Source organism: Cervus elaphus, chromosome 22 (assembly GCF_910594005.1).
Source record: "Cervus elaphus chromosome 22, mCerEla1.1, whole genome shotgun sequence".
Taxonomy (NCBI): Eukaryota; Metazoa; Chordata; class Mammalia; order Artiodactyla; family Cervidae; genus Cervus; species Cervus elaphus.
This window is the reverse complement of record NC_057836.1, coordinates 51,098,519-51,121,484: the sequence shown is the minus strand read 5'-3', so window position 1 is coordinate 51,121,484 and position 22,966 is coordinate 51,098,519. Positions and strand designations below refer to the sequence as shown.

At 46.4% G+C, this 22,966-nt stretch overlaps 1 protein-coding gene across 4 annotated transcripts in view; it reads left to right on the top strand.

The window, feature by feature from the left end:
- Nucleotides 1-22,966, top strand: part of CHST11 (carbohydrate sulfotransferase 11) — a 265,295-nt gene that overhangs the window by 23,830 nt on the left and 218,499 nt on the right. The window lies entirely within an intron of this gene.

Sequence of the window (22,966 nt, the reverse complement as noted above, 5' to 3'; positions counted from 1 at the left end):
TTCCTAACGCACAGTGGGAGCAGCTGTGACCTGGTCCCTCCTTTCCAGGATTTTATTGGAGTGAGGTTCTTTTCAAACTAGAAATGACAACATGGAAGGTGGAGGGTGAGTGCCTGAGGGTGAGGAAATGTTCAAGGGCCAGTTTCAGAAAAGTTACCTGTCTTTGCAGTATTTCCAGATATGCCTCGGATATCTGAGGAAGTCTTAACATATTGGTCAAGTTTTTTTTTTTTTTTTTTTTGGACCTTGTTGCATGGCTTGCAGGATCCTAGTTCCCTGATCAGAGATTGAACCTGTCCCCACGTGAAGGCGATGAGTCTTAACCATTGGACTGACAGGGAATTATCAGGAGTCTTTTTTTAAAAATTATATTGAAATATAATTAATTTGCAGTGTTGTGTTACTTTCAAGTATATAGCAAAGTGATTCAGTTATTTATTATATGTGCTCAATTGCTCAGTCATGTTCTGCTGTTTGTGGCTCCATGGACTGTAGCCCGCCAGGCTCCTCTGTCCATGGAATTTTCCAGCCAAGAATACTGGAGTGGGTTGTCACTTCCTCTTCCAGGGGATCTTCCCCACCCAGGGATTGAACCCACATCGTTTGCATCTCCTGCATTGGCAGGTGGATTCTTTATCACTGTGCCACCTTGGAAGCCCCATATGTGTGTGTGTGTGTATATATATATTCTTTTTAGATTCTTTTCTTGTTTTAGGTTATTGTGAGATAATTGCAAGGAAGGCTGGGCAAGGTAGTCTTTATTCTGTGTGGTCATGTGCTCAGCTAAAATGTTGGCCTTTTAGCTTTAAAGAGTAGAGAGAGAGAGAGGGATGGAGGGAGGGAGGGAGGGAGGGAGACAGAAAGTATATTGAGGGATAACCAGTAGATCCGCTACATTAAGGTTCTACACTTCAGACTGTTAAGTGCTCAACTTTTGTTAAAGGCAGGTATATTTCATAACCTTCTGCCTGGTCAGCGTGCTGCGCTGGATGGTGCCCTCCAAAATTCATGTCCTTCCTTGAACCTCAGATTGTGACCTGATTTGGAAATAGAGTTGTTGCAGATGTTATTGGTTAAGAGGTCATATCGGAATAAGCGTGATGGCGGGGTGGGGGGTCTCTAATCCAATATTACTGGAGAACTTAGAAGAGATGCAGAGACATAGGAGGACCCACAGGAGGAAGGTCATGTGACAACAGAGGTGAGAGGGGAGTGATGCTGCCACAGGCCAAGGAATGCCAAGAGCCACCAGAAGCTGGAAGGACAAGGAAGGATCCTCCCTTAGAGGCCTTGGAGGGTCATAGCCTTGCCAGCACCCTGACTTTGGACGTCTAACCTCGAAAACTTGAGAGGATAAATTTCTGTTGTTTTGAACTGCGGAGCTTGTGTACTTTGTTACAGTAGCCTGAGGAATTGAATACAGTCAGGAAGGATGCTTTTCTGGCCTCGACCCAGTGGGAATTGTTTCCAGCTGGAGTCAGTGGTGGCTCCTCAGCTTTGCCCTATGTCCAGGTGTGACTCGCCTGAGGTCACAGTCCAGGGACATTGTAGGTTGTCAATGATACATAGCTATGATAACTGTCAGTCTGATGGAAGATCAGACATTAACATGAAAGGTACATGAAAAGGTAAAGGTGTTAGTCGCTTTGCAACCCCATGAACTGTAGCCCGCCAGGCTCCTCTGTCCACGGAATTCTCCTGGCTAGAATACTGGAGTTGGTAGCCATTTCCTCCTCCAGGGGTTCTTCCTGCCACAGGGATGGAACCCAGGTCTCCTGCACTGCAGGCGAGATCCTTTATTGTCTGAGCCACCAGGGGTGTATTTAATAGCAATTCATTGTCATGCAAAAGAAAAGGATATCTCTTGTTATACAGAAGGAAAGGGTATCAAGAAAGGCAAGGAAACCTAGTCTGATGGGGTTGGGGGCAGTGGTGGTAGTCACTGAAGGTTTTCTTTCCTAAGAAAGCTGCACTGGAGCTAAGACATGGATGAGTGAGAGTTAGGGCAAAGGTGGGAAGGGAGTGGGGACCACTTTCTTTGGGAAACATGGCTTGGATGTCAGGAGCTCACAAACATGGGTGCTGTCTGGGGAGTTACACTTCCAGGCCCCACCCCAGACCTTCTCTGTCGGGCTTTGGGGAGGGCATTGTCTGAGACTGGGGTCCAAAAGTGTGTGTTTCTTTGAACTCGCCCTTGGACATTGTGGGGGCGAGATCGCTGCGCTGGGGCAGTCGGGCTCAAACATTCACGTGCTTGTGCATCACCCGCAGAGCTTGCTCAAAATGCAGACTTGGGGTTGGAGTCAGTAAATTTGAGGTGGAATTTAGGAATCTGGGCTTCCCTGGTGGCTTAGAGGGTAAAGAATCCGCTTGCAATGCCGGAGACCGGGGTTCAATCCCTGGGTCAGGAAGATCCCCTGGAGAAGAGAATGGCAACCCACTCCAGAATTCTTGCCTGGAGAATTCAACGGACAGAGGAGCCTGGCGAGCTACAGTCCTTGGGGTCGCAGAGTCAGACATGACTGAGTAACTAACACTTTCACTTTCAGTTAGGAATCTTATTTACCAAACAAACCCTCCCACCCCGCCGCCCCTGGTGGTTCGGATATAGGAGTTCCCTGACCTCATTTTGAGAAACACATCCCTGGAAGGTTGGTTGACTCTGAAAAATCTGCAGTTGATCTTTGCAACAGCAAATAATTCCAGTGGAGAATAAAAGGGGTCACCGCAGGAACACCTGTGTCTGATGTTAGAAAGTTGGGAAGGGGCAGGTCAGACATGCCGCAGCAAGGGGGGACCTGGGATGGCAGGTCACAAGAAGGGTGCATGGACCTGGGAACCGTTCCAGGCCTTCACGTCGCCCCAGAGGGTGAGCGCAGCACCTCTGACCCCCAGTCCTGACTCGGGGCTGATCGGCTCCTGTCCAGTCGGGACAGCAGTAAAACACTGTCCGTTTCAGACTCGGGAGCCGGGTCGCGGGGAGCCTGAAATGCAGATTCGTAGCTTGGTCTTGTTCACAGCACTTTTCTGATCAGCGGGGCTCATCTAGCACTTGAGCTGAAAATGGAAGCAGTGGGAAACCGAAAAGGCCTCTGACCACAGGCTTCCTGCTGGCCCGCCTTCCTCCTCCACTCGGGGTCCACCTCTGGTTGTAATTACCTACACGCCGTTTTTAGGTGGCAGGGCGATCTAAGGTGAACTGGGGCTTTGCACAGCTTGGCTTGGTTTGAAGCTGGAGCATAAGTCATTGTGCAGCTTCGTGTGTGTGTGTGTCCATGTGTGTTTCTGTGTGTGTGTGTGTCCGTGTGTGTCCATTTATGTGTGTGTCCATGTGTGTGTGTCTGTCCGTGTGTGTCCATTTGTGTGTGTGTCCATGTCTGTGTGTGTGTCCATGTGTGTGTGTCCGTGTGTGTCTCTGTGTGTGTCCATGTGTGTCCGTGTGTGTGTCCATGTGTGTGTCTCTGTGTGTGTCTGTGTGTGTCTGTGTGTGTGTCCATGTGTGTGTCTGTGTGTGTGTCCATGTGTGTGTGTCCGTGTGTGTGTCCATGTGTGTCCATGTGTGTGTGTCTGTGTGTGTCCGTGTGTGTGTCCATGTGAGTGTGTGTCCATTTGTGTGTGTGTCCATGTGTGTGTCCATGTGTGTGTCTGTGTGTGTGTGTCTGTGTGTGTGTCCATGTGTGTATGTGTCCGTGTGTGTCCATGTGTGTGTCTGTGTGTGTGTCCATGTGTGTGTGTCCGTGTGTGTCCATGTGTGTATCCGTGTGTGTGTGTGTCCGTGTCTGTCCGTGTGTGTCCATGTGTGTGTGTCCGTGTGTGTATGTGTCTGTGTGTGTCCGTGTGTGTGTGTATCTCCATGTGTGTCCCTGCGTGTCTGTGTGTCTCCCCCTACCCCTCACCTCCTTCTCTTCTCTGCTGGGGATTCAGCGCTTCCTGCCCCGTGAGCCTCGCTTTGCTGGATGGCTTCCATCCTGTGAGACTGCAACTAGTCATTCCTGCTTGACCTTTAGATTTTTCTCTTTAGGGAAAATATGATCGTTAGTCTGTATTCTCAAGCAGATATATTTGACTCACAGGCCAGCTTCCCTTCTCACTTCACATCCATGGAAGAAAAGGGTTTTTAAAATCCATGTACATATCTCCTTAATTTTTATTTTATATTGGAATATAATTTGTTGATTAATAATGTGTTTCGGGTGTACAGCGAAGGGATTTAGTTGTACAGATACATGTATCTATTCTTTTTCAAATTCTTTTCCCATTTAGGTTATTACAGAACACTGACCAGATTTACAGAAATGAATATTAGGTGAGAGGACCGGCTGTATAAGGTGGGCGTCTTTGCTTTTGGAAATGATGACTTCAGCTTCTGGGGGTCTGACTTTTTGGCCTGTGGGCCATATGTTGTGGCTGGACAGTGGGGTGGATTAGCCAGAGTCTGATCCTGGGCCTCGCAGACCAGGGGAATTGGAGAGAGCCAGGCCAAGTTCTCGGGTTGCCTGTTCCACTTCATTCCTCTGGATGGTGAGATTGTCTTCAGGGTGTGTTCCTGGAACTTTTAAGTCAGGCTTCACTCTGGTGTGCATTTAATGACCACACACGAAAGGCTTGACTGCTAGGGCCGCTCCCTAGGACAACCCTAATCATGGGATCTCAGAGCTGGAAAGAGCCCCCTGGGCAAATCTGAGGGAGCAGACCTTCCCTGGGATGAGGGAGACCCCCAACCTGGGGCTCCAGTTCCAAAACCAGGACTTCTGATGGAGAAGCCTGTTTAAAAGTACCGGAGGCCGTGCCAGCTTTCTACTTTTGTTACACAAATTAATAATGCTCCCATGCAGCTGTCTGGGAGAGCCAGGTTTTTATAAAGAGACAGACTCAGATAAGAGTTAAGACTAAACAGCCAACCACATTTCCGGTCTGAGCTATTTTTAAGTCTCACCTTGTTTTTGGTGCATCCATTGGTGGATGCTGGGTAAACGAAGAACCCAGCCTTGGGTGATTTTCATTTCTCTTTGCCTAAAAATAGCCTTCTTCCCCTCCCATGACTGTCAAAAATTCTTGCGTGTAATGACCCATTGTTCCCAAGAATTGCTATAGACTTTTCACAGTGGCGCCTCTTCTTGTGTGCCTACCACTTGCACTGCACCATGTACTTTAGAAGCAATGCCGTGTTTTATATTAATTCAACTTTGGAGGGGTTCTCATTGTCCTTATTTTATAGACGAGGAAGTTGGGCTTGGAGAGGCAGGGAAATTTCTTTCAAGATCACTAATGGAACTTAATTCACTGGTTCGTTTTGCATTGAGAAATCTGTTAAAAGAGGCACTGGAACAGTGTGTATCTGTTTTTGTTAAACAAAAAAAAAAAGTGAATCTTCCTTGGTGGGAGGTAGGTAGGGTCATAGGCCATTTTATCGTTGCTATTTCCTTGTATGTATTCTTTGCATACTGGTAAACTTTTCAGAGAGGTATTATCTGACAGCTAAACTTTTGATGTGGATGAGAACTTTTTTCTTTTGTGTTAGATTAGCTGGTGAGGGGCTACTTCTGGGAGTCAGACTGTGCCTGTGGGGCTAGCGTTTGAGAGGAGGAGGAGGAAGAAGAGGCTTCTCTGTCCCAAAAGGCACCAGGGAGACTGAGGATTTGCTCCATCAGCTTGAGCAGCCTCAGAGTGGAGCAGCGTGTGTGTGTGTGTGTGTGTGTGTGTGTGTGTGTGTGTGTGTACACACTTAAGCCTGCTTGGTTTTCACTGTCATATCTGCTCAGGCTTTCACTAAAATAAACAACCTCGACCAGGTGGCTTCAACAACAGAAGTTTTCTCTGTTCTGGAGGCTGGAAGCCCAAGATCAAGGTGTGGGCAGGTTTGGTTTCCTCTGAGGCCTCTCTCCTTGGTGTGTGTAGGTGGCTGTCTTCTCCCTGTATTTTTACATCATCTTTCCTTTTTGTGCACGCATCCCTGGAACCTCTTTTTGTGTCCAGGTTTCCTCTTCTCATAGCGACACCAGTCAGATTGGATTAGTACCTACCCTGAGTATGTGCTTAGTCATTCAGTCATGTCCAACTCTTTGCGACCCCAGGGACTGTATGCAGCTTACCAGGCTCCTCCGTCCATGGAATTCTCTAGGCAAGAATACTGGAGTGGGTTGCCATGCCCTCCTCCAGGGGATCTTCCTGACCCAGGGATCGAACCTGGGTCTCCTGCATTGCAGGAGGATTCTTTACCATCTGAGCCACCAGGAAGCCCAGTACCCACCCTAATGACCTTTCTAAAACTTCAGTTACCTCTTAAAAGACCCAGTCTCTAAATAACAGTCACATTCTGAGGTCCTGGGGGTTAGGACTTTAGCATCGGAATTTTGGAGAGATGCAGTTCAGCCCTTCACAACCATCATTGGCTTATCTGGGCAGAGACCTGTGCCTTCAGCATTTCAAGGGAGCCAAGGGCCTTTGGGCCTCCCATGTAGTCTGTCCCAGGAGCGCGAGGGTGAAAGCAAGTCTCCGACCAGGTTCTGCCTCATGTACGTTTCCAGGAGGCAGCTGCATAAATGTTCCTGTGCAGCTCGTCCTTGGAATCTGCCGATTGCAGTTGTCTATACTTTCAGGCTCTCTGACTGCATCTTGCGTGGAGCTGTCCCTCCCAGTAGAAGGGAAAGTTCTGGAGCCAATCCAGCTCACTTTTCAACTGAAGCAGGCACCAGCATCCTCTGCAGACATCGGCTCACCGAGCAAGCAATGCTCTGGGTCAGAGTGTGCTCTGAAAGATGAGGGTCTTGGTTTGTTGAGAAAAAGTGGAGAAGTTTAGCCTAGCCATCTTGAACACTACTTACTTCACGAATGCAAGATTATTTCTAACATTTGCTAAGCTAAATTTCCCACCTTCTGGTCCCTGTGGGAGATAAAAATTGTGCATGCGCTATTAGATGGCCAGTGGGGAGTGGGCTCCTGATGGTCATCTCTCAATTCCTGACCACCCCCAGCAGTGTGTGTTTTCTGTTTAGGGACCTTCGAGGTTACCTGACTGCCCCTAACTTAAGACAGACATACACTGTATCACGCAGCTGGTGCCAACATGTAAATTGCAGACAATGTAAGAGTTTGTCAGAAAACTTCACCATATCAACATTGTGTCTTGAGCCTGCAGTGTTCCTAGATCAAGATAGAAGCACAGTGATTTATTTCTTTTTTTGAAAAGTTCAACAAAAATCAAGAGGGAGATTGGATTTGAAGCTGCATTTTTATTATATGTTAGGTCTTGAAAATGTTTTTGCTGAACATTGGTTAGGGGAATTGACAAGTAGAAAGGGGCCTTCTTTCAGCCTTTGAAAAGAGAGAATAGATTCATCTCAAGAACTGACATCTCAAAAAAAAATAAAAAAGCTTTAGTGTGTGTGATGTGTCTGAAGAGATAACAGTTACATCTCAGGAGTGCCTATTTTTGAACTGTTTCCAAAATTCTAGAACCAGATTTGAGAAATAATAAAATATTGACCATCGTTCAAAGAGAAACATACAGGGTGATCTTTGGCAAAGCTTGTCATTTTGTTTACATTTTACTCAGTTCTCTGACTTGTTAGGAGTCCCTGCTGTGGACCAGGTCCTCTGCTGCATGCCAGGGGTAGTCTCTGACTTTTTTGATCTCTGTCTTCACATCAAGTGGAAACGGTATATTGAATCATTTATCCAACAAGCATTTCCGAGAGCCTGATGTGTTCAGACATGGTTCCAAGCTTTCAAGTATTCTCTCATTGGGTACATAGCAAACGCACATCCTGTTAGATTTTCTCCAGATATCTCCTTTTCTGACCATTGGAGAGAATTCTGTCATTGCCAGTCCCATCGACTATACCCACTTCATCTGATCCAGACTTTTCTGAGAGTGATCTGGGGTGGGACGGACAGGAGAGTTTAGCCAGAGCATCTAAGTAAAATCCGCAGGGACTTCCCTGGCAGCCCAGTGGTTAAGACTTTGCCTTGCAATGCAGGGGTCACGGGTTCGATCCCTGGTTGGGGAGCTAAGATCCCACCTGCCTTGTGGCCAAAAAACCCAAACATAAAACAGAATAAATATCATTAACAAATTCAATAAAGACTTTAAAAGTGCTCCACATCAAAAAAATCTTTAAAATAGATAAATACTCAAAAAAAAACACCCCACACCACACACACACACACAGAGAAACCCAACTAAAACACTACATCCGTGTACCCACCATCCAACTAAAGAAATATAACATTACAGATATAATTGAAGCCCAGTACATAACTGTGTCCTCCACAAAGATTTGCCTAAGTCCATGTCCCTGTCCCCTATTAACGTGACCTTATTTGGAAATAGGGTCTTCATCATTGCAGTTACCTTAGGGTCTAATTTAATGGAATCAGTCTGGATTTGGGAGGGCCCTAGATGGACTGAGAGCTGTCCTTATCAGAGAAAGAGGAGTGAGGTTTGAGACACACAGACCCAGGGAAGGTCCTGTGAAAACAGCGGCAGAGACTGGCATCGTTGTACCACAAGCCACCGGGGGCCAGGGGCCACTGCAAACTGCAGGTGGTAAGGAGAGCTCTCCCACAGAGCAGCTTGCTTTCAGGCTTCTGGCCCCTAGAACTGTGACAGAATAACTTTTATGTTATTTTTTTAAACAACAAGACATAAACAATTTTATGCTGTTTTAAGTCCAAATAAATAAACAGGTGAATAGAATTCACATTATGAAGAGTTGCCACTCATCCCCATGATCTTTTCTTTATGCAACAGTTTGAAAGAGATTTTTTTTTTTTTTTTCTGAAAGAGATTTTTAAAGACAAAAATCCAGAGATTCCCACTGTGCTTAGGATGGGTTTCTGATCGTTACTTCCTAGGGTCTATAAGATGCTTCGAGATCAGGCCCTTGCTCGCCTTTCTGACTGTTTCCTGCTGCCCTTGGCCTCACTGGCCGTGCTTCAGTCACGTGGATCTTCTTTCTGTCTCAAAAATGGCCCCAGGGACTTTGCACTTGCTAGTCTCTCTACAGAAAATGCTGTTGTTCCTAAAGACTGCCTGATGTCCATGAATTAGTCTCTGCTTACATGTTACCCCCACTTGGAGACACCATCCCTGACCATCTGTTCTAAAGAATTCCCTCTTATTACATCACCCTCTTTTATTTTCTTCAAAGCACATATCACTCTTTGAAATTAATTTCTTCTTTTTCCTTTTTACCTCCCCCACCCCCAGTCGACATAGAGGCTGCCTGTGGGCAGAACCTCTGTCTGTTCATCCCTCCCTGGGTATCCCTGGCATGTACCTGACTGCCAGCTCCAAAGTAGGAACTCAATAAATATTATTATTGACTCACTGAATGAATAAATTCCTGTTAATGCCCTTTGGAAGTTATGAATAAAGAATGGAATTCCTGTTTGAAATTATACTTTTGGCTCTTGAACGGTCCTTCTGGAACAAGATTCAGCTTGGAGATACCACTGTGGGGTATGACATCAGTTTTGCTGATGAAGGTTTTCTTAATAAGCATCCAGGATGTAGCTGAGGAACATTTTGGGGTTGAAATCCTGTGCCACCCTTCCCCATCACTCTCTTTCCTGCTTTCAGCCGAGTTGGATTTTCTTGAGCAGAAAGAGAAAGCTCAGAAAGTGAAACAAGATGGTCATCGAATGGTGTGTTACAGCTCAGCAGTCTGCTGGCAGCGGGGTGCCTCACTTACTCACAGGCACAGGGGAAGCTCTGGAATGTGTGTACTTGGGAACTGGTGTCTGTTGGCAGCACAGAGTCTTTATTGCCTTCTCATCAGATGATGGATGTGGAAAAGAACATTTTTACCTGGAAGCAGGTAGGCTTTCCTTAGGACATTTAATTGGCTCTATTTTAATAGACACAGGTGTTTTCAGAGGGACCTGGGTGTTCCCTCCACAGATACTGAGTCCCTCCTTTCAGGTGTGAGGGGCTGTGTGTACACTGCTGAGTAACCTAGACATGCTGGTTTGTAAAGCTAGTGGATTGGACCTGTCCTGGGTGTGTGATAGTTGCTCAGTTGTGTCCAGCGCTTTGCAACCCCAAGGACTGTAGCTGCCAGACTCCTCTGTCCATGGAATTCTCCAGGCCAGAATACTGGAGTGGGTTGCCATTTCCTTCTCCGGGGGATCTTCCCAACCTAGGGATTGAACCCAGGTCTCCTGCATTGCAGGCAGCTTCCTTACCTTCTGAGGCACCAGGGAAGCCCCTGACCTGTGTGAGAGAGATGGAAATAACACATGCAAATATGTCAAATGCTTCGTAAATGGCAGCGGCATTGCTGACGTATGTGGGGGGTGTGCTGGGGAAGGGAACTTGGGTTGGCAGCGGGGGGGCCGTTTGAAGGCCTGAGGGTGAGAGCAGCCAGTGAAGCTCCCCTGCCTCCATCCTTTTCCCTACCCCCTTTCCTCTGGCTCAGACTCTCCCTGAGAGTCCCTGAGAGTCTGGCAGTGACTCTCCCTGAGAGCAAGGGAAGGAGGAGAGGAGCTTGTATATAAGAACAGAGGTTTAAGGTCTGTGGAGGGCAGTCCCTTCTGAAGCATCTCATCACTTGGTGTGATGCTCCCTGGGGTCTGGCATGCCCAGAAATGTGCTTTTCGTTATCTGTGACCCAGTCGCTCTATAAGGACTGGAGTCCAGGGGCTGATGGATAGAACTGGGCTCATTCCCCCAACACGCCACAGGATCCCCTCTAAAGGGATGCCCTGGAGGTGAAAGATAGAGCCTGCACCTCTCAGCAGAGCCCGGGACTTGGCAGCTTGCTTGTGGGCCCCTCTGGCCTCACTGGTATCTCTAAGCCCTTACTGCCTTGGAGCCATCGCATCTCATGCTAAATGTTCCTTATCAAGGCTCTTATTTGAATAGCTTGGTGATAACATCTCTGAAATGAAAAGTAGGGTCTCCACTTCTGAGGATGTGAGGAGTGAGTTGGAGGCAGTTTCCCAGGGGAAGGATTTTGTCTCCAAGCTCTGAAATAGAATCCATTCTCAGTCAGAAGGTTTCTTTTAATTTCCTCAAAACCCCTCCAATCCCGATCCTCTCCCTAAGTGGAGGACTTCTGGCGGTGAGCTCCACAACTTCTCGAGCAATCTTGTAGGCAAACACAGTGTGTGTGTGTTAGGCACTTCAGTCGTGTCTGGCTCTTTGCAACCCCATGGTATAGCCCGCCAGGCTCCTCTGTCCAAAGAATTCTCCAGGCAAGAATACTAGAGTGGGTGGCTATTTGCTGCTCCAGGGGATAAAAAATCCCCAAATTTACCATTTTAAACATTTTTTTTTCATTTTAAACATTTTTAAGTGTACTGTTCAGTAATGTTAGATATATTCCCATCACTGTGCAACACATCTTCAGGACTCTTTGCTTGCTTGCAAAACTGTATCCGTTAAACAATTCCCCATGGCCCCCTACTCCCAACCTCTGGCAAGCACCATTCTACTTCTTGTTTCTTTGGATTTTGACTCTTGGTGTGTGTCTTGTGACTGACTTATTTCACTTAGCACAGTGTCCTCAAGGTTCATCCATGTTGTAGCATGTGTCAGAATTTCCTTCCCTTTTAAAGGCTGAATAATAGTCCATCACATGTATGTACCACATTTGCTTTATCCATTTATCCATCAGTGGATGTGTGCATTGCTTCCACCTCCTGGCTATTGTGAACAGTGGTGTTGTGAACATGGGTTTGCAAATATCTGTTTGAGATCCTCCTTCACTTCTTTCAGACATGTGTCCAGAAGTGGGATTGCTGTGTCATATAATAATTCTGTTTTTAATTTTTTGAGGAATGTTGTCCTGTTTTCTGTTGCAGCTACACCGTTTTATAGTCTTTACAAACAGTGTATGAGGGTTTCAATTTCATTACATCCTCACTGGCACTTGTTATTTTCTGTTTTCTTGATAGTAGCCATCCTTATGGGTATGAAGCAGTATCTCATTATGGTTAAACAATGCAGTTTTATTATTTTATACTTTATATTGTAATCAATATATAGATTGGTACTAATCCAAACTAATGGGCTTCCCAGGTGGCTTTGTGGTAAAGGACCCGCCTGTCAATGCAGGAGCTAGAAGAGATGCAGGTTGGATCCCTGGGTCGGGAAGATCCCCTGCAGCAGGAGATGGCAACCCACTTCAGTATTCTTGCTTGTAGAATCCCCGTGGACAGAGGAGCCTCATGGGCTACAGTCTGTGGGGTCGCAGAGTCAGACATGACTGAGCAGGCAATCCAGACTAATAGCAGCTTTTTATCGAGTGTTCACTAAATCTTCCAAATACCTTGTGTGACTTCACTCTCACTATGACTCTGTGAGGAGGGTTCCAATTTTTACTCCATTTTACAGATGAGGAAATTGCGGCTGAGAGACTTTGAGCAACTTACCCAAGATCATACAACTAGTAAAGGCTTACGTCTGGATTTGAACCTGGCTGGCTGGCTTCCAGAGAATTCTCTGCCTCCTTCTTCCTAACTAACTAAGCTGTTTAAAATTCATATCCCGAGCTGACCCATATCATGGAAGGTTTAATGGACAATGAGATCCTTTCTTGAGAACAGACTTCCTTCGTGGGCTCAGTGGAAGATTCCAGAATAAGGCCCATGCCACAGTCGTCATGAAGCGTCCTGTAGCACATGGACTCCACAAATAGTGGCCAAGTCTCTTAAGTCCTTGGCTTGTAAAACCTGAGTTCCCCTAAGTCTTGAGTAAATAATAGAAAAAAGTGAGGAAAGAGACACATAATTTTGAATATTTTTTTCTTGGCACTATTCAGCTCCTGAATTTGGTTTGTATTCTGTATGTGTATGTGTTGAGGGGTGGGGGATGTTGCATTAATGAGTTATTATTGCATTAGATATTGCATCAGAAGGTTTATTTCTTAGAGTCCCTGGATTTTCTAGAAAGTCATGGGAGCACTGAAATGCCTGCCAGTTTAAAAACAGCTGTCAAATACAGCTTTCCCTTGATATTCTCAGGGGCTTGATTCTAGAATCTCCTGAAGATACCAGAATCCTCGGGTGCTCAAATTCCTTATATAAAATGGTCTAGTCTTTACATGTAATCTATGCCTATCCTCCTCTGCACTTTAAAATCACCTCTAGATTACTTGCAATACCTAATACAATGTAAATCATGTGTAAATAGTAAATACAATGTGAATGTTATGCCCGTGCATGTTAAATTCAAGTTTTGGTTATGAACTTTCTGGACTTTTTTTTAAGTGGAAGCAAGTTTATTCTATAGAAAGAACGTTGTCCCTCTCAGAAGGTGAGAGCCTAGAAAATTAAAAAAGTATATTTTTGTTCCTTGTTTGGTTGAATCAGCGGATGTGGAACCTGCAGATATGGAGGGCTGACTATATTTGGTTTATTTTTTGTTAATCTTTATCTTATCTGATTGTGTGTGTGTGTGTTTTAAATAACACTTTAAAGATATTGTTTTTGCTTCACTGCATGTCATGTGGAATCTTAGTTCCCAGACCAGGAATTGAACCCGCACATGCTACAGTGGAAGCGGGGAGTTTTAACCAATGGACCACCAGGGAAGCTCCCTAATTGTTTTTGATTAGGCCTAATATTAGTCAAGTTTCCTTTAGGGTGTTACCGAAGTGACTGCTGGCCACAATTCCCCATATCACTTCTAAAGTTTGTGTTGGATTATTGTATTAACAGACTCTTCAAATTACATTAGGAAAAACACACTGCATTATTTCAAGCCAGGGGAGCAATTCCACATTCACATCTGCTAATCCTATTAGTAAATAATGGCCCAGAGCCCATGAAGTCTGCAGGCCCCCTCCTCACTCTTAGAGATGCCCTGTTTACAGTTGTCTTGTTTTGACACTGTAAAATCAAATCTCCATTAAGAACTCAACTCACAGATTAATCCCCTGAAACTTTTTTTTTTTAAAAAAACAAGATCAGAAAACCCCCATGATGTGTCATTTCCTGTCACAACATCCTGGACAGACTTTGAAGGATGAGTTTTCTGGTGTTCTGAGGATCATTGAACTGAGGAGTCTGAAAGAATTTGCCGTCTAGAAACAGTCTTTCCCCTGGAGCTGGGGAAGGGAGGCCTTGCTCTTCTGCATCCTGGGCTCAGACCTACCTCTATTCTTAAGCTTGTGGGTTATTTAGCCACCTTCTAACTGTGTGACTTGTAAAGCAGAATATCTGCCTCATGGGAACTCTGCAAAGGTTTAAAAAACCAAGGTGCATCAAGGACCTGGCATAATCTGATTATCAGATGCCTTAAGTGCAGTGGTCCCCAACCTTTTTGGTACCTGGAACCGGTTTTGCAGAAGACAATTTTTCCACAGACCAGGGGATGACGGGGATGGTTTCAGGGTGATTTAAGGACATTATAGTTGTTGTGCCCTTTATTTCTATTATTATTATATCAGCTCCACCTCAGATCATCAGGCATTAGATTGCGGAGGTTGGAGAGCCCTGCTTTAAAGGACAGTTACTGTCATTGTCATTTGTTTTGGGCTGAATTGATTCCCCTCCTACTTTCATACATCGCAGTCTTAACCCCTGTGGCCTCAGGATGTGACTGGAGACAGGGTCATTAAAGAGGTGACTGAGTTAAAATGAAGTCACGTGGGTGGACCCTAACCCAGTCTGACTGGTGTCTTTGTAAGAGGAAGTTTGGACATACAAAGGGTCGACAGAGGTCCACGCTCACAGAGGAAAGACCGTGTGTGGACACGGGGAGAAGGTGGCCGTCTGCAAGCTGAAGAGGGAGCCTTCAGAAGAAATCAGCCCTTCCCTGCCTCCTTGATCTTGGACTTGTAGCCTCCAGAACAGTGAGACAGTAAATGGCTATTTCTTCAGCCCCCCAGTCGGTGGTATTTTTTATGGCAGCCCTAGCAAACTCATACATGATTTCATTCCTCTGATGCTGTCACAACTTCTCGAGTACCTTGTGAATGGAGGGGAAAAAAAAAAATTAACATTCTGTTTTCTCTAAAAATAGTTTCCTTGGAGTTTTCTTCTTTAGCTGTTTTCTGGGAGGGTCTGGAAGTTCTTGGCCCCCGCTGACCCCTCTGCTGTATGTTGATTTCTGTAAGTCTTCTGTGCCCTGTCCTTCCTGAGGTCCTGGGTCAGCTACGGGGGTGAGAGATTGGACGCAGAGGAGGGCCGTGTGCCAGCCAGCCTGCTGAAGTCACCTCTTCCTCGAGAAGGCCACTCTGCCCTGCAAGAGCTGCCGCTGGGCACTTCTGCCCCTGCTTTGTTCCACCCTGTGGCTTCAGGGATGTTGGACGTCACGTTTCACCTTAATAATGTCACCATCTTTGAGGGAGCTCTCCTCTCCCTCCTGGGCTGTGCATGGGTCAGATGTAAGATGCTTCCCTAAGCAGATGGGTCCATTTTATTTCAAAGGCTTTACTGCCAGCCTTTACTGGGAGTTGGGCAGATGGAATAAGGAGTGACTAGATTTTAGGGGAATCTTCAGCTGCCAGGGTGAGCTTCACTTCAACCCACTAAAAAGCCAGAAGAACAAAGGGATGTGCACACGAAGAATAGGGATAGTGTTAATGTCTCGTGACCGCAGTAATCCACCGTGCAGTTCACAGGAGGGTCAGGCCTTCAAAGATGCTTTTGTTGGAAACTGCCCTTAGAGATTCTTTTCATTGAAGATTTCAGCAAGTTTCACTTCTGGGTTATCTGACTTGTCAGGAAGGGGTCTTGGTTATTTGTGCAGCTCTTAATGATTTCCGAGAGCCCATTCAAGTGGAAGTGGGGAGGATTCAGTTCAAAGAGCTGGGATGCTTGAGTTAGCTATTGATTTTAATAGTCTTTTGCAGCTGATAACATTGTGCATGCAAGGTTTCTTTGAGAAAACTTTTGAATAGTTTTTAGGTGGCCGGAGGAAGGAATTATTTCTGTTAGTGTTCTTTTCCAGCAGTAAGAAGGGAGAAAGAAGTGATTTGGTTGTGAATTTCTTCTCATTGTGTCTTTATCTTTTTAACTCCTTTTCAGCAGGGCCACCACCCTATTGCTTCACAACATTCAATGACTCACTATGGCTAGTCCTCATCCTCTTTTTCTCCCCAGGATTAGTTTCATTTAGGTCTCTCTGTCTGGTCCATGGTTCTTGTTTTTCAGTTCACATGGATTCCGAAAAATAGATCAGTCACTTAGCAAATATTTATTGGTGAATCTTTTTTGGGGGAAAGGAAGTGTTTGGTTTTTCATCCTTAAAGCCTGTTAGAGAAGCAAGTTTTTTCCTCATTTTTTTTTTTTTAAATTGAAGTGCAGTTGATTTACTATTTTGTGTTAGTTTCATATGTACAGTGAAGTGGTTCTGTTATATATATTTTTTCAGATTATTTTTCTTTATGGGTTATTGCAAGATGTTTAATACAATTCCCTGTGCTACAGTAAGTCCTTCTTGCTTATCTATTTTTTACGTGTGGATGAAACCATAAAGTATTTGCTTATCTATTTCATGTACAATAGTTTTTTACCAATTTTTCCCAAACTCTTAATTTATCGTTTCCCCCTCCTTTCCTCTTTTGGTAACCATAGTTTGTTTCCTATGGAGAAGCAGACAGTTTTGATTTACTTCTCTGTACCTGGGCTTTCTGTAGAGGCCATTGGGGGTGGGAATGAGAGTGATGGGTAGGGTGGGTATCTTTGAGCCTGGATTGAAATTGGGGTGAGGTCTGTAACCAGCTATTGGAGCTGCAACAGTTGAGGTAGAAATGCCTGTAGCCTCCTTCTGGTTTCTCATCTGGATGTGGGGGGAAGGGAGGACTTGGGGGACCCCCATGTCCAGGTGGCTAGACTGTCCTTTGACCTTCCCACCCAAGCCTGGAACAGCAGTTGGTTACTGGATCATCGATTTTATGCTCTTCCGGGGCCAGACTCTGCATTCTTTAATCTTGGCTTCAGCAAGAAAACATCAAGAGCGAAGACTTGGAGAAAATGTGCCCCAAGCCATGCTAGTGGGTCATGAGAGCTTTGTGAGGATAAAGCAGTCATTATTATATAAATCAAGTAGACACTTAAGTCTGGACAGCAGGTAGCTCAAGACTGGACAGTTCAGGAACCGCCCTCCCCACCCCTGAAAAAAAAAGAAAGAGGAATCATCAAAAATAGGTGTTGGTTCTTTGGGGCCTCAGCCTGCCTCCTGCTGTGGTCTGGTTCCTCAGCACCCCCTCTCATTCTGACCTGCCTTTCCCTTGTTGTCCTCCTCTGGGCGTCCCAGCTGGCCACGAGACTGCCACAGTAGAGTCTAGGGCATTCTCTGAGCCCCATGTGTCTGGTACTCCATCAACATTTTTTGGAACTTTTTTTTTAAGATTTTTTTTTTTTTTGGATGTGGACCATTTTAAAGTCTTTATTGGATATTTTTATGTTTTGGGGGTTTGGCTGCAGGGCGTGTGGGAGCTTAGCTCCCTGATCAGGGATTGAACTGCACCCCTGTGTTGGAAGGTGATTTTTTTTTAATGTAATTTTATTTATTTATATTTGGGATCTTTCTCAGACCAGGGATTGAACCCATGTCTCCTGCATTGGCAGGAAGATTCTTTACCACTGAGCCACCAGGGAAGCCCTGGAAGGTGCAGTCTTAACCACTGGACTGCCAGGGAAGCCTCACCATCAGTATCTTTCAATAGAACTAAATAAGGTTCGAATGGCATTGTAGGATTTGATTGTGGACTTTTAATCCAGCACCCCTGGTGACCCTTAAGCTCTGTCTGTTTCTCCCTGGAGCTGTCTTCTGAGATACACTTGCCAGGCCTTGTTAATAGTTCGTTTTTTCCGCTCTGATTTATTAGATTAGAAGCCCTGTTCTTGGCCTCCCCTGCCATTGGGAGAAGTTCTTGCTTTGTCTCCATAAAACGTTGCTATTGGGCCTTTCCCTGGTTTATTACTTTGCATTAATACCTGGCAGTTTATATTTCAGCTCTCCTCTTATTTCCTTCGCATATAATATTGCCTCTCTTTCAGAGGGTCTGGTGCTTGCTAAGTTTGTCAGCCTCTCATTTTTTATGTTGGTAGGTAAGGATCTGCCTTGATCAGTCCCAGCTTAGTGATAAGCAGCACAGAGAATTTGAAATGTTGGTTTTAAGCCACATGATTAGCAGAGGCAAAATGAAACGAGGGTCCAGAAATGGATGAAAAAGGGAGAAGGCGAATGACCTGGTGTCTTCTGCCCTTTGGTGTCTTACAGATATAAAACTGATTTGTGTTTGACTCGGCGTTTCTCTGTGAAGCAGTGGAAGGGATTATGTGAGCTGACACAGGAACATTCAACAGGAAGGGGCAGAGGAATAAAATGCCGTGATGCTTAGGGTGCTGGATCTATTGAAGTTAGAGATACACTTTCCCCACAAAACCTATTTTGGTAGAAGAATTATAGATCCTTTGCATTGCTAGGTTTCAGTTGGGTGACAAAGCTGAAGAGTGATTTTTTTGTGCTGGGCTGGTGGGGGACTCATTCATCCAAAGGGTTTTAGCTTTCAGTGCATCTGATTTCCTGTGGTAAGGAAGGAGAGGAGCTGAACTGTTAGTTTAGGATGTTAGGGAATGAAATGGGGGGAGAGTGAATTCCCTGGTTCTGAGCTCCCAATGCAGGGAGCCTGGATTTGATCCCTGGTCAGGGAACTAGATCCTGTATGTTGCAACTAAGTGTCTGCATGCTGCAACTAAAGATTCTGCATGCTGCAACTAAAGATTCTGCATGCTGCAACCTGGCACAACCAGGTTATATAAGTAAATCTAAAATTTAAAAATGTGGGGAGGTTCCTCAGGTTCTGGTCTCTGGAGGGTCCCAGGCAGGAAGGTAGGTTTGATTGAAGGGCTGAATAGAGTCCTTTGAGTCTGTCCCTAACGCAGGGCTGACATTCAGTGTAAACAGGGCCTGTTGATCAGGATGCTTCATTCCTCTCTGAGTCCTTGAGGATCAGAAAGGCTCTGAGCTTCTCAGACTTAGGGAGAGAGGGGCAGAACAGCGGAGCAGCTCTTCAGGGCATTCTGGAAGAAGAGATGAGACCACGGTCTGGAGATGGAGTAGAAAGATGCTCGAGATGGTACTCTCCCTTTTTGCCTTCACAGCTGGACCGTGAGTCCGTCTGTCTTCTGCAGGTTTCCTGCCCTTGATTGTAAAGCCAGCACCTAGGAGTTAGCAGGGAAGGACAGGTGTTAGCGTGCACCTTGGGTGGACACATAGTGGGGCCTGGGATCCTGGAAGCAGCAGGGGGCACTTCCAAGTCCCTGGAGGCAAGAACTTTGCTGGGTGGTCTTGTGGAGGCACTGAGTGGAACGTACTGGACTCAGGTGCTTTTCTCCTTCTTGGGGAATGTGGTCAAGCATTGGATGGTCACATCCTCAGTTCCAGTCTTCGCCCGACCACAACTAGATTCTTGACATTGAGTGAGTCACTTAAGCGTGCAGATACTCAGCTGACCTATAAAATGGGCTCAGGTTGGGACAGGAAGTGCCCTCCTGGGTATTTTTGAGAATTAAAATCATCTCAGACAGGAAAAGTGCTCAGTTGCAGGACTGGCCAGTCACGTTGGCCTGGAGGGAGTGAACTTGTAGTTACAGTCTTCACTCGTTGAGGTCCTTCAGGTGCCCCCAGATGCAGGAAGAAGGAGCCAGCCTCCCCCTTGGAACACAGGCCGAGTCTTAAGTGCCTTCTACCAAACCCTGGGTCGGGAAGATCCCCTGGAGAAGGAAATGGCAATCCACTCCAGTTTTCTTGCCTGGGAAACCCCATGGACAGAGGAACCTGGTGGGCTACAGTTCATGGAGTCGCGGGGAGTCAGACACAACTTAGAGACTGAGCACACGTTGGTGTCAGTCACTGGGGAAGGCGTCAATCAGACCCTCAGCTCCTGCCAAGCACCTGACCTTCCCCTCTTCCCCTGACGACACTTTTAGGACCTCAGCCGCTCTTTCCTCTTCCTTCTAAGTGCATGGTTTTTACAATACACTGGAAGGACCAGGTGACTTAATTGATGGAGATACACTTGTCGGAGTACCTGTCTGTTGCTATGGGGCAAAAATACCCCTCAGACAGAACTCATGTCTTCTTCCCAGATTGCTGTGTCATTCAATTGGATGGAGATCATTTGATTAGTGAGTGATAATTTCCATCTGCCCTGCAATCAGTCTTTGAACTTTTGAGCTCCACCCTCTGCATGTGTGAGACAGTTAACATGGGGGCTTCCTGGGAGGCAGCGTGGTGCTAACTCAGGCAGCTGACAGACTGTACAGTTCAGACGCTCGCGTGCCTGTGAGATGAGGTGGAGGAAGGAGAGAGCAAGGGTGCTCATCAGGAAAGAGTTCATGAAGGGAGCACAACAATGGAAATGGAAAAATCTTAGGTTAGACTCCCCAACCTCCTGAGGCCCAGGCCCCAGGAGCAGGGAGATGGGAGGCAGCTCCTTATATTGAATCAGGAAAGTAAGGATCTTATCAGCACTTCTCAAACTGGATGCAAGAGGTTGGGGCAGGACTGAGAATTCTGCATTTCTGACAAGCTCCCTGGTGATGCTCCTGGTCTGAGGACCAGCCTGGGTGTAGTCAGGTCTTAGGTCAGGGGTCCCCAACCTCCAGGATCTGATGCCTGATGATCTGAGGCGGAGCTGATGTAATAATAATAGAAATAGAGTGCACAGTAAATGTAATGTGCTTGAGTCATCCCAAAATCATTTCCCCCAATCCTGGCCCGTGGAAAAATTGTCTTCCACAACTGGTTCCCGGTGCCAAAAAGGTTGGGGACCACTATCTTAGACGGTAGATTAGGCATTACCTGCAGGTCTGTATCATGTGATTAGAGGTATAGGTACAGAGGGAAAAGGACCCATTGGCACATGAGACTAATGCAAATGTTTGCCAAACACACCCCGCTGCGGTGAGTAGCATCGCACGGCCTCGGCTCAGACTCCACCTCTGTCACTTCCGAGGTGTGGAACTTTGGTGTCTCAGTCTATTCCTGCTGCTCTCACAAAACACCGCAAACTGGGTAGCTTATACACAGCCAATGGATCTCTCCCAGTTCTGGAGTCTGGAAGTCTGAGATCAGGGTATCAGCATGCTCAGGTGAGGGCTGTCTCCTTGGTTCATAGCTGGTGCCTCCTAGCTGTGTCCTCATCTGGCAGAAGGGACTGGGGGTCTTTCTGGAGCCTCTTTTATGAGGGCACTAATCTTATTCCTAAGAATTCCACCATTACAATCTAAGCATCATCTCTTCAAGGCCCTGGCTCCTAATACCATTATCTGTAGGAGTTACAATTTCAACCTATGAATGTTGGAGGGACACAGACCTTCAGACCATACAACCTGGACTAGTCTTTAACCCTCTCAGAACCTCATTGTTGTTTAGTCGCTAAGTCATGTCAGACTCTCTTGCAACCCCACGGACTGTAGCCCACCAGGCTCCTTTGTCCATGGGATTCTTCAGGCAAGAATACTGGAATAGGTTGTCATTCCTTCTCCAGGGGATCTTCTCAACCCAGGGATTGAATCTGCATTGGCAGAATCTCCTGCATTGGCAGGCAGATTCTTTACTGCTAAGCCACCAGGAAAGCCCTCAGAGTCTCATTTGTTGCCCACTTGCAAATTGGGGGTATTAATTAATACCCACCTTTAGCAGTGTGTATGGGTTTAGGAGTAAAAAGACAAATCTGTGTAAATGCTTACAACAGCTCCTGGCCCACATGGAGCAGCCAACTAAGTTCTTCCCATCGTCTTATCTGGGAGCGCCTCTGCTTAATCGGACTTGACCAGGGAGACTCGTCCTGTGGCCTTCTGTCCCCAGCACGAACTCTAGGACTTCGAAGCTGGTCCCCTCTCACCTGGCTCATGGCAGGCTGCCTTGATCCTCCCCCAGAATTCTGGCACCGGGGATCCACTTAGACCTCTAACCCCTTTCTCTGTTTCAGGAACTGGGAGGAAAAGTCAAAAGGAAGGGCAGTGACTGAATGGGTGAGGATTTATGGGAAGAAAAAGAAAATCTTTGTAAAGAAAAAAAACACAGTTGGGTGGATTCATGAATTAAAAGTGGTAAAACACTTTTGGGTTCAACCTACTGTTTTTGAGCTCAGAAAGCCCACGAGTTGCTTTTCTGTAGGACAGAGTCTGCGTCCAGTAACTTGGTATTTAACTCTAGGAAACTGCAGGTCTGTTTCTGGGACCAGGTGGCCTGGAGGTCCCGGTTTCTGCTTACACCCTTGGGGGTGTTGACTGAATGTTAAAGTTGGTTCAGGAAGCTTCCCTTCAGATGGCAGTTATTTAGTTGCCAAGTTGTGTCCAACTCTTTGCCACCCCATGGACTGTAGCCCGCCAGGCTCCTCTGTCCATGGGATTTTCCAGGTAAGAATACTGGAGTGGGTTGACATTTCCTTCTCCAGGGGATCTTCCCGACCCAGGGATTGAAGCCGAGTCTTCATTGGCAGGTGGATTCTTTACTGCCGAGACACCTGGGGAGGCCTCCCTGCAGACCCAGGAAATAAAAAAGCAACAAGATGGGGCCTCTAGGTTTTTTAGAAACGAACCCAGTTCCCTTTCCTCCGTAAGTGCTGAGTGTCCAGGGCTCTGAACCCCAGCTCCTCACATGTAAGATAGAGGTGCTCAGGCTGCCTTGGAGCCTGGCTGAGCTGGGGTGGAGACGGTGCACATGTGTTGGATGTCCTCCGTAAACGTCAGCTGTGTCTTTTTGACTCTGCCGAGAATCTTTGGCTGAGTCTGCTCTTGTTTAGGAGAAGGCAGTGGCACCCCACTCCAGTACTGTTACCTGGAAAATCCCATGGACGGAGGAGCCTGGTGGGCTGCAGTCCATGGGGTCGCTAAGAGTCGGACACAACTGAGCAACTTCACTTTCACTTTTCACCTTCATGCATTGGAGAAGGAAATGGCAACCCACTCCAGTGTTCTTGCCTGGAGAATCCCAGGGACGGGGGAGCCTGGTGGGCTGCCGTCTCTGGGGTCGCACAGAGTCAGACACAACTGAAGC